Genomic DNA, 12,014 nt, shown 5'->3' with positions numbered 1-12,014 from the left:
CCTAAATTTTGAGGCATCTGAATATCTCTCTCACTGTCTGTCTGTCTGTCTGTCTGTTATCAACTTCTCAGCTTACACTATCAAACAGGACAGCCAGTCAGCTCCTGGCCGACATCCACTTCATGCATCATTTGAAATTTCCTGGTAAGCGAAGGATGCCATTTACTCTTATTCTCCAGTGCTTTTAAATGGAGTCAGAGCAGCATCTGAGTCTCCTCTCACGATAATACCAGTCCCCTGTGGTACAGTGAAGTTACTTTAGCAATTCGCCTGTGGTTTTATCTTCTTTGTCCCCTCTTTTGACTCCACCCCAGAGAGTGCAGCAAAATCAATAATAATTGATTTTAGAAAGCAGGAAAAGGAGGTTAGAATTCAAGGGGACGACCAGAGGAAGACAGAGACAGAGAGGTACGAGCAAAGAGGTGCAAAACCGTAAGCATAATATGCATGTGCTGGCACAGATAAAGGTCACCAACATGAACCTGTCTGTAACAACAGATTATAAAGTGTCTAGCCTCGCAGTTACTGAGGTCTCACGTATAAAAGAAGAATAGTGGCAGCTGCAAACAGTTACAGTGACAGTAAGTCATTTTATTCAATAACAAGGTAGGTGTGTTGAGTTCAGTAAAAGTCAATTTTAGAGATTTTTAAAAGAGAAGACATTTCTTGGCAGTTGTGCTTATAAACACTGCGAGATTTTGACATTTTCTGTTCATTTTAAAAGGGTAAAAAAATGCATTAAATCGGATATAAAACCTGCTGCTCTTGTATAAGCATTCATTGTGATGTTTCTCCTTGTAGCAGCCAATTAGTTGCTTATTTTCCTGTTTCCTGTTGTTGCTTTTAAGGTTGAGTTTTTATCAGTCCTCTATTCCCAAGACCACTCAATCAGGGTAATGTTCAAAGCAGGACAAAACAGCAACAGACTTTCACTACAGAGAAGAAGGGCTGTTTGATTTCTATTGCAGGATTTGTCTGGGGTCCGATGGGTCAGCGTGGCTGACAGCTTGGAGATTGATAGTTGAGATCTTTCCCAGGCGGAACAGTGTTGGACAACATGAGCAGTGATCCAAGGCACCAGCAGAGCAGAGTGGAGGTGGGGCAAAAACTGCAGATGTGGTGTATCCCTCATTGAAGAGTGTATATGCGAGCAGGCCTGTGTGTGGTCTTTTGGCTGAAGGCCATATCCCTCCTGTCATCAGGACTGCTGAATGGTACTCAGTACCTGCAGACTCAGATCTAAGCACCTGGGGATCCATCAGTGCTTCAGGATGAGTAAAATTTCAAAGAAAATGGAATCTGTTATTTTTTTTCTCTTTTTTTGTTCTTTGTCCTCTTATTGAAATTTTTTTTATTATTCCCTGCTGTCATTTCCTTTCCTTTCTTATCTAGTGTTCTCAGACAAAGCAAATACCCCAAGATTAGCACTGAGAGAAATCGTCACTCTTCCTGATGTTGATCAGAGCCATCCGAACGGTGAGTTGATTTTAATATAGATACATACACACATGCACATCCAATCGCAATGCAGCTACAGTGTTCCACTGATTTTTCCTCTCTTATGAAAATAACATGCTTATAAAAATGATTTGTTTAATGTCACAGGAGTGATTTTAAAAGTTGATATTGCCAGCTTCTCCACTTCAGGGTATGCATTGTGGAAAGGTGGATGACCTTTCACATAATATTGTGTGCGTCTCATAGAGGAAACATTTTCTGACACAAGATTTTGACTTCAGCAGGCAGCTTGTTATTGTGACCATATTTGGAGGTATTCATCAGTATATGGCAGTATAAAGTATAACAGAATAAACAATTACTATACAGTGACCATGTATCGGCATAACTAGGAATCCTCAAAGTTTGCAGCATAGCTTGCAGTATGCATTGAAAATCCCTTCTTATGTTATTGTGGTTGCATGACCAGAATCAGACAGGTGCAATAACCTTTTATACAGCTCAGCAGATTTATAGTGGCAGCCTTTTCACTGTGACTTTGATGGCCAGTTTCTATTTTGGCTGTATTACTTTCAGTGTGGGATAAAACATAAAGAACTCAAACCTGCAACTGAGCAGGTGACAGGTACTTGAATATTGCGTTTGCATAGATGTATTTGCATACATTTCTGGAATAATGATGTAAAATGAACATTAATGTTGTAAGCATTTTCTTGAAAATGAGTACTTATTCAGTTAGTGTAGCTAATGCAATTGCTGCCCTACCGTTTCACTAAGAGGACAAAATAAGGGCAAATTCTCAACGCTTTACAGAAACATACATTTTAAATATGAAAAATATCACAGAAATGTTGTTGGAATAAGCAAATTTGCTAACTCCTTTTCATAAGGCCCACAATTAATTGTGAATTTCCGCTAGAATGGAATCTATTATATCTGAAATATACTAAAATAAAGGGGTAACAGTTAAAGTTTATACATAAAAGAAGAAATAATTGAACTATATGTAATTTTAAGTAGTGCATAATGTCTTAGAAGTATATAAGATAGGCCTATAACTTGCAATGTTTGATGGTGTTTATTCTTTTATTGTAAGTAGGAAAGGGAGATCGGTCATTATCACAATTTATATGTACTATAAGAGTATAGCTGAAGAGTCAAAAACCCATCATGTGCACTAAAATATTGCACAATTACGACATAAGACTGGAAGGTTAAGCTACTCTAGAATACAGCCCGTGGCATTCACAGAATCAGTTGTGGAAATATTGCTTATTTTTATGCTGGAATACGTGGAAGATACTCACTACTTGCTAGCAGGATAATTTGTGTCTTCTTGTATCTTGTGTAGATAAAATATATTTAAATTCCTTTTAATTCTAAGGAAATTACACCCTTAGCCATGGCCCTCATTGTAGTTGCAACAAATCAGGAAAAAAAAATCTCATAATTGATAATGTTTAATAGTTCAAATCAGAGAGGATCACATATTAAATAGGTACAAAATGTGACAGCATGATATCAGCAAGTACCACTCACTGTCTTTATCAGCCACTGCAGTTCAGCAATGAGACAAATTTCATTATTTTTGCTTCTGTACGTCATCACAACAGCTTTAAAACAGCTTGTTGGGCGACCGTGGCTCAGGGAATTGGGAAGCTCATCTGTAACTGGAAGGTTGCCGGTTCGATCCCCCTGCTCTCTCTGTCCTGGTCGTTGTGTCCTTGGGCAAGACACTTTACCCTGCTGGTGTTGGCCAGAGGGGCCGATGGCGCGATATGGCAGCCTCGCTTCTATCAGTTTGACCCAGGGCAGCTGTGGCTACAACTGTAGCTTGCCTCCACCAGTGTGTGAATGTGAGAGTGAATGAATAGTGGAATTATAAAGTGCTTTGGGTGCCTAGAAAAGCGCTATATGAATGCAATCCATTATTAAAATAAAATAAATCAAGATGCAGTTGAAGTCTAGACTCTCACTTTTAATTCAAGGGGTTAAAAAGGCAATTACAGCAATTTCCATACGCAGTTCCCTATTTTAGGAGATTCGAAGATATCAGTGCAAAAGAAATAGACCACCAGCTGCGGCAACAAAGCAAATCCAACATTGTGAGAGCAGAAACTTTAGGGGTGGTTGGATAAACAGTTTTAAAACAATCAGGGGGATAAAAAAATGCACAAATCAGCTTGGCAACATCAAACATCCTGATTGTCCACTGAGCACAACGGTGGTTGTTGATCACAGGATCCTTTCCATAGTAAAGAAAAACTCAAGCCAACTGAATAGCACTTTCCAGCTGGCAGAGGATGTCCTTATGCAAGCTGACCATAGAGAAATGACCTTGTGATAGCAAATACTGGAGCTCATTACACTGGTGTTTACTGATGATGTGGAAGTTGGATGAATTCTGATGAATTCTGAAGTGTGTAGAGCAATGTGTTCTGCTCATATTCGGGCATATGGGATAAAGTTGATTGTGCAGGACTTCGCAGCACAGATACAGTGACCCAAAACATACCGCAAAAGCTCCCTGGAGTTTTTGAAGGTCAGATAGTGGGATATTATGCAATGGGTCAAACACTGGATCTCAACCTCATTGAGCATGCATTTAATTTGCTGAAGATAAAACTAGATGATAAAGACCCAAGAACAAACAACTGAAGATAGGCGCAGTAAAAGCCTGGCAAAGCATCACAAAAAGGATGAAGTTTGAAGGATAAAAAGATTGGCTTTGGCAAAGGATGGATTGTGTGCACAAACGAATGCAGTTCCTCCAAAGTTAATGCAATAATTCTGTTCAATGCTTTACAGCAGAAAGCCTGAACTTGTATTTATCATGTTTCGTTTAACACAAAGGAACACTGTGTCACTGTCTAGAAATCTCTACACATATTTATGTGATCGCCCTTTGGACAGTTAATAATCAAGGCAGCAGAGTAAAAACTGTAAAGGTCATGTATGGTCAAGTTTGTAAACTGTATATCTTAGACTAGATCCAACATACACTTTGCAGCCTGACCTAATATATGTTCTGTCAGAATTATATCTATGTTTTTGCTGTGAACCTTCACATTGCTGGATTTGGACAAGAAATATAACATGACTCTTAATGTTATGTTTTTCTACAGGAAGAAAAGGCTTGAAGGAACAATATTTTAATGAGGCTCGGTGCTATGAATCCTCTTTATCATGATACATGGTTTCACGAGCACAGCAGCTAATACGGATATAAAGCCAGATGTCCCTATAAGCTGTTTCACCATTATTTATTTATGAATGAATATCCTCCAACTTCACTAATACATCCCTGGGCTTAGGGAAATGGCCTAATATTTTTGTTAAGCATGGCCTGGGATTTTTTATTGCCTGTCAAATCTCTAAAGTTAACACTTTGTCATGTGTTTTTTTTTCCTGTTTTCTTTCACCCCATACTATACAGAAAATCTGCAGGAGCTGACAGTGGATGATAGTTGAGCCTGTAGAGGCACTAAGATCTAAATAAGTGCTTTTGTTATTATATCCTCCAGTTGATGCATTCTAAAAACAGAAATGAAAATTTGATCATAATCGTCAGAAGCGCAAACGCTGTTGATTGCTCACCAAAGCAGGAAAGCAGTAAAAGCCCGAGCAAATAGTGTCTGAGTATAAAGAAAATAGAGTCCTTTTCTAATGCAGCTTTAAAAGAGGAAATGATCTTCATTTCTTTATGCCCCTGATGCAAATACTCCATCTTCACTGACATATTTACGTAATAAACATAACCTTGTGCTTTGAAGTTGAATGAATGATAAACCTAATAGTGTCTGAAGGGGATGTATCCCTACTCCTGTAGTTCTATTTTTGTAGCATTTGAGAAGAGCACTGTGGTTGACACGAAGATACATTTAAAACTGCTTTACTATTCAAAACAATCTCTGGCGAATTCTGTTTGTTTAATGTGGATGAATACAGCAACAAAGTGCCTCCCTTGTACTGAGTTGAGCTTATTTATTCGGTTCCGAGGTTCCCATGTGTCCTTGAAACCCCTCAATTAAACTCAACCACGAACGCATACTGAGGCAGTGGACAAATCCAGAAGGACTTGATTGGCCTTTTTTTTTTAAATTTTTTTTTTTAACTTTTATTCATATTTCCTTGCTGAGAGATAGCTTAAAAGATAGCTTTTACAAAGAAAAGTGAACTACAAATTGTACCACTGCTATATGGCAATGAATCAAATTCTGCACTCAGTAACGGCCTTGTGTCATGTTCATGAGAAGTGAAAAAAAGAAAAGGCAAGCTCTCTGCTCTGCTAATTAATAGTAAGAAGAGACCCTATCACATTCCCCAGAGTCTCCTTTTCACCAGCGAGAATAACAATGAACCCGGCTGAATGAATTATAGATTGCCCTATACTCTGAAGAATAATTCGAGTGCTTTAGTACACAGTAAATTTTGGTGACCATTTAAGGCACTTTTAAGCTGTTTTCAGCACCCACAGAAACTGACTAATGAGTGTACTCACGGTGCTGTAATGAGTCAGCCAAGTGTTGGCTTTAGCCAGAGCAGCACCTTAAACCAGAGCCCATGCTCCTGCTGATGTGTGTATGCTGTGTTTCAAGCGTTCTCCTTCACTTCCTACCAGTTTCTGGCTGGGTTCCCAAACAGGCTTTCTTCGGTGATAAGCACTACCTTTGTTGTTGTTGTTTTTTTTAAAAAAAAATTTGTTATTTAAAATGCAAATAAGCAGTACTTACTCCAGCCTCGCAACAACAGCACATTCTTGAGACATAGATACCAACATTTTCAGATTCTCAGTGGATAGCATGAAACAGAATTTCAGATTTGACTAGTTTTTTCAATTTTAGCCATAAAAAAGTGATCTTTTTTCTCCAGATTTATATTCTCAATATACATGCTCTTATCGTCTCCAGCCAGAATGAGTCCATTTAGCTGTTGATGTAAAAGATCAGATGAAGCTCATAAGAGCTGGAGAAGAGTCGCTGCAGTTTGCTCCTCGTGAATTAAGAAATGTCACTTGTTACTGACTTTGAGGCAAGCTCTTTAAGTCTACCTCTATAATTATGACGTGAAGAAACACGTTAATGAATAAAATATCAAACTGTGCCTCGAGTGTGTAAACTTGAAAACCCCCTGGCAACTCACGAGGATCTTAAAACTCCTACTTTCATGCATTTTTAATTGGTGGTAAAATAAAGGGAACGGGAAAGAAAACAGAGCAAAATGAACTCCACAAAAAGTCTTTACATGTAATGCAGAGGCAATTTACAGCAATTTAGTGTGGCTGGAATCCAGCAGCCTCCTCAGGCGCCTCTTTTATTTTCATAGAAGATGCAGTGACAGTAATGAATCATAGTTAAGACCATACTGCAGTGTAAGCTTGCAGTTTATTAAACAGTCAGCAGCTCATTGCTTTTGATCCTTGGGAACGTCACTGTAATAGATTACAGTCCACCATGTTGATAGTTCTCCCACTGATTTGTCTCTGGTATTCTTTCCTCTCCGTGTTTCATATTTTTAACAGTGGGCTCAGAGGAAACAACAACAAGCAAACAGACCTAAGAAACCATGTTTTGGAATGTGAATGCGGTGACCTTGGCTTGCGTTATCCTCTCGAGCGTCGAGTTTCCCCGTGGCTGAAGGCAGGAATTTAATCATTGCATTCTTTTGTCTCCGAATCGGGTTCACACTGACATCTCGGTGAAGGACGAGATATGTTTGGAAAGAGTTATCAGGTCTTACAAAGAAGCAGAAGACTTTCACTTTCCCTTGACTGCATCATTTATCCTCACATGACTGATACTTCTATCTGGTGCTAACGTGAAGCCATTATTCTTAATTCTTCCCAGCATCTGCTATTTAAGCCAGAGTAATGAGTCGGAGTTGGGTTACATTGTTGATTACTGTGACTCATCAGTATTGGTGAGATTTGCCACATTAACAATGCCTGCCAAATACTATTGATTACGAAGGACAAAAATATTGTTCTGTGACTCTCAAATGGGTAACAAATGTGTGTCAGCTGAACAACATAATGAGGTGCCAGTGCCCAATGAAGAAGACATCCACCTCCATGTCTTAAGTCACAGCTTTGGTTCTGGTTACTAAGTGATCAATGCCAGTGTCTAAAAGGTTTCAATTAAATGATATGTATGAAATGTTATAGCTTATACTGTTCAAGTGCTTGTTCTCATCTACATAAACTTTCACAGGCTATCCCTTAAAGCCTGTTTTGAATGCTTTTCCAGCCACCATTCAGTGTTAAAATTTCCTTATTACTGTAGGAGCTATTTTGGAGTTGATACTGTTAAGGTTCAAAAATATAGGGAAGGAAACACAGGAGGAATGCAAGTAACCACACTGGTCCAAAGGGTAAAGACGATGATTTTAATGAAATGACACGCGTGGGAGAATGAGCGGACTCTGTAAGCAGACAGCCCCACAATCTCATCCTCCTAACATCAAAATACAGTTTTATATGCATCAGAGTATATTTAGTGACGCCCCTCATTGCGTCATCACATACATCAGCTTCAAAACCACAAATGTTCTATTTGACAACTTAAGGCACAATTAAAAGTACACTGGCTTCCATCTTCTCCCGGTGGTTTCCGTAAGCCAGCTCAGCTCTCGCATCGTGCATCTACTGCTTCATCAGTCAACTTTCACCTACACCCCAACAGTGTGTGTGTGTATGTCTCTCTGCGCACAGAGTGTGCATCTGCTCTCTGCACCTTAGTTGACCTCACGTAGGCAACCAGGCTAAGGCCATCCTGTGTTGTGATGATCTTAACTTCTATGTAAAATGTATAAACTCATTATACAAACCCAGACTCTGGTTTTGGTTTCACTTTTGCAAAAGCACGCCGTTTCCTGTCAGCCTGCAACTCAGTTTTCTCACCCACGGAAGACTATATGTAAGAATATAAAACATTCGAAAACCTTTAAATTTTAGAACAACCTGTAATAAACCTGTTAATATTTGATTATGATAACCCCTGTAATATAAATTATAACTGAACCTGTAATAAAACTAATATAATACCAATATATTTGAACATCTGAATGCATCTGAATGCAACATCACATGAAATGGTAATGACGATTATAAAATAGCAACAAATAATAGCAGTAAAATATTTCTATTCTCGATACTCCCTCTCTTGGTGACCCTTAAAAAGGGTCACCATACACTTATAACATTACTCTGACCCTCTCTAGAAATGCCAGCTCCCCCTAAGAACACTCCATGGGTAAAGTCAGGTTGTCCTTGGTCCCTCTCTCGTGGAAATCTTCTCCTGTAAAGGATAGAAAACACTTTCTCCCTACTATGCTCTAAGTTACTCTGTTCCTCGATTGTTCTCAAAACATGAACCTAATTTCATATTTGGTTTTTGACTTTTATTCCTATATAATCTTAAACATCACTCATCTCAATCTACAGCTTTCTAACAGTCTTACAGCACTGCTGTCATACGTTTCCTGTTTTTCCTTATCTGATCATCAACATCCTGTACACAAAACTGCCACTGCTGCAAGGGCCTCTCATCTAAAGTCACCTTTCACAAGCAAAATCATCATAAAATCATTATAAGGGCTTATTCTACTAAAAGGATCAAAGAAAAAACAACCACTTTAATCACTAAGTGTAAGCACCTAGTTAATTGCTTCTAGATAAACTTCATCATAGCTAAAAACTGAACTCTAACAGTATTTTGAACTCCCATTTTCTGGGTAATAACCTGTTTGAATATATCATTTTATTTCATTTTGCTGCTTTTAATGTAATGCCTCCTCTAACTTAAACTTTATCAGACTTAACCAACATATATAAGCTTTCTCTCCCTTTGCTTCTGTTTTCTGTATTTCTGTATTCTGTAACTGCTTTTTATATAAGAGGACTAAGTTAGAGCTGCATCTGTTATCTCAATATTTTATATGTCACTCAGTTTAGTTACAAGCAAAACTCCTATTCAGTTCCTCTTTCTGTCATTTGTTATTGGGCCAACTCAAATTCAGTTAAAAGCTAAAGGAATTTCAGGCCCTAGGCCTCAAATCAATACTGTCCTGTGTGTTGATGAACTCTGTATGTCTGTAAGCGTGTGCAATCCTTCAAAACTCAGGTCATTCTCACAGTAGATTGGCTAATCATAACGTTAACCAAAAGTTTATGACCCTCAAGAGACGACTCTCTGAGCCACAACTCCGTTAAAGGCCCCAAAATGCAATGTGTATGAAAAATCATTTCTACATATATAATCTCCAATATTATTCATTTGAGTCAGCGAGACTTTTAACATCCTCATAAAAAGCTCTCCACTACCCTAAAAATAACAACATTCTAACATTATGTCACTGTTACCACTTATCCTAAAAATCAAAAAGAAAAATCCCACATTTTCTACTCATAAAATGTTCACTATTTTCCCCAAAGCATATCCTTTATTCCCACAATTTCCCCTTTAATTTGGTGTACAACTTCTTTTTAACCCCAGCAATTTATCTTCTAAACAGAATTCAGTTCATTTTACTCCTTTCTTTAGAATTAACAATCTCTGCCTCAGTTTTACCATATCTAAATTATCAAACAACCCCAATCGTTATAAAATCCTAGTAAAACCCCTTTCACATTAAACAAATTAAATCTTAAACCCCTCTCTTTTTTGACACATCTCATGTGGCAAAAAACTCAACATGCTCCACCCAAGCTTAACAAATCAAAAGGAAAAAAGGTTAGTCATTTCATTTCTCAGAACAGCTCAGCAATTGTCCTCTCCGGTGTTTTGCTCCAGCCCTGAAAACCTGTGTTTAAGGAACAAAATCAATTTAATCATCATGTCAAATCTCCTCAAAATCGTTGCTCCATGCAAAGTCTGGATCCTTGGAATTTCCTGAAAACAAAACCTTTACTCAACTCTCCCCCTATATGATCCAATCTGTGTCATGACACAAAATAAACTTAAACAGAACAGTTATTAATCATGTGTTACCTCAGTTAATGGTAACTTAAGTTACATCAATGTTTCCTTTTAGCATTTTATAATGTATTAATATGGTCTAACCCAAATCAACAAAGCAGAAATTCACTCAAAGGAACATCAGCATCCCCAGATTTAAGTCTTCCACTTCTCCTGTTTGTCAACCTTTATTTATTTCCCCCCTTGGTCCAACCACTCACATTCACTCCCATGCATTCACACATGATATTTTTTTGCTGATCTGCAGCCTTCCGCAAGACGTCATCAGATGCTCCACATCAGCAAAATCAGTTCAATCATTTGTTTTATTTCGTTTTCCTTTTTAGGAAAATAGTTCTCTATACTTTTGACTGGATTGAATCGATCAATCCATTTTTAGACAGAGACTCGCCACGATCAGTCTCTGATTGTAATCAATTATAATCCGTACTGCCCACCTGATTTTCGTACTTGGTAACTTTGTCAGCGCCGTCCGCTCACTCTCTTCCAGGCCTGCTTAGAACAAAAATGAAAAAGAGAGCTGATTATTAGCTCATCAAAGTACCAAACAAAATCACCTGACAGGTTTTTTCCTGAGTGCACTTACTACTACAAAAATTTTTGGGGCCCTCTCAGACCTATCCCTGCCTTAATGAAACACCCTCTCTGGAAATAAAACAACAGCCTCAAAAATCTGAAACAATCTTAAATTTCACCCGTTCAACACACGAAAACCTCGTCAAAAGATCAAAGACCGTTTTCATTCAGCACAAGATAAAACCAATTTCAACCACATATCATCCTTAAATTATAAATTTCCTGTCCAAATCTGCCCTCTGAACAGACCTGACCACCGTAATCAAATATCCTGATACTTTACCATTATATATTTCTCCCAATACTCTTCAACAGCCACTGCTCTCTCTTGAACTGAACCGAAAGCCTCCGCCACACACGCACACAGGAAGTGTCTTTGTCACTCACTCACTCCAGCTAATTTGCATAAACCCACAGCTCAACAGCCAACTTAACAAGAGGAATACATGTTTTTAAACCTTATCACATCATTGAATCATTTTCATTTTCTTTCTATACTAATCACTTACTTTGATAAATCAGTGCAAGAGCACTCCTGAGTCACTCTTATAGACACTTTTCTTTTGTTTTTCCATCTATTTTAAATCTTTCCATCAATTGTATTAACCATTCACACCATTCTCTCACTCATACAAGCAGCAAGCAGATCTTCATTGCATATGCTTATGTTCTTAGCCAGGTTTTAAATCAATACCTGTTCATTAAGCTTCAAGAGCTTGTCTTTATAAGGTTAATGCATTTTCTGTTTGTGTGTGTATGGGTATATGTTATTTTGCATCTATGGCTTCACAGTCTCCCAGACTTCTTCCCCACTCTCCAGTTAAGCAGTCAGTTTTCTTTTTCCCCAATTACTAACCCACATTTTGATTTCCCACCTTAAATAAAGCACTCCTAGTCTTCAGCCAGGAGCTGGGGCTTGCTTTTCAGGTTCCTGGACACATCATGCTGTGAACAATTCAACCAGAAACTTGCCTTAACATATCCATTCATGTTAACCTGTAATTT

The sequence above is a fragment of the Oreochromis aureus genome, linkage group 4, assembly GCF_013358895.1.
Source record: "Oreochromis aureus strain Israel breed Guangdong linkage group 4, ZZ_aureus, whole genome shotgun sequence".
NCBI classification, from domain to species: Eukaryota; Metazoa; Chordata; class Actinopteri; order Cichliformes; family Cichlidae; genus Oreochromis; species Oreochromis aureus.
This window is presented reverse-complemented; position numbering follows the sequence as displayed.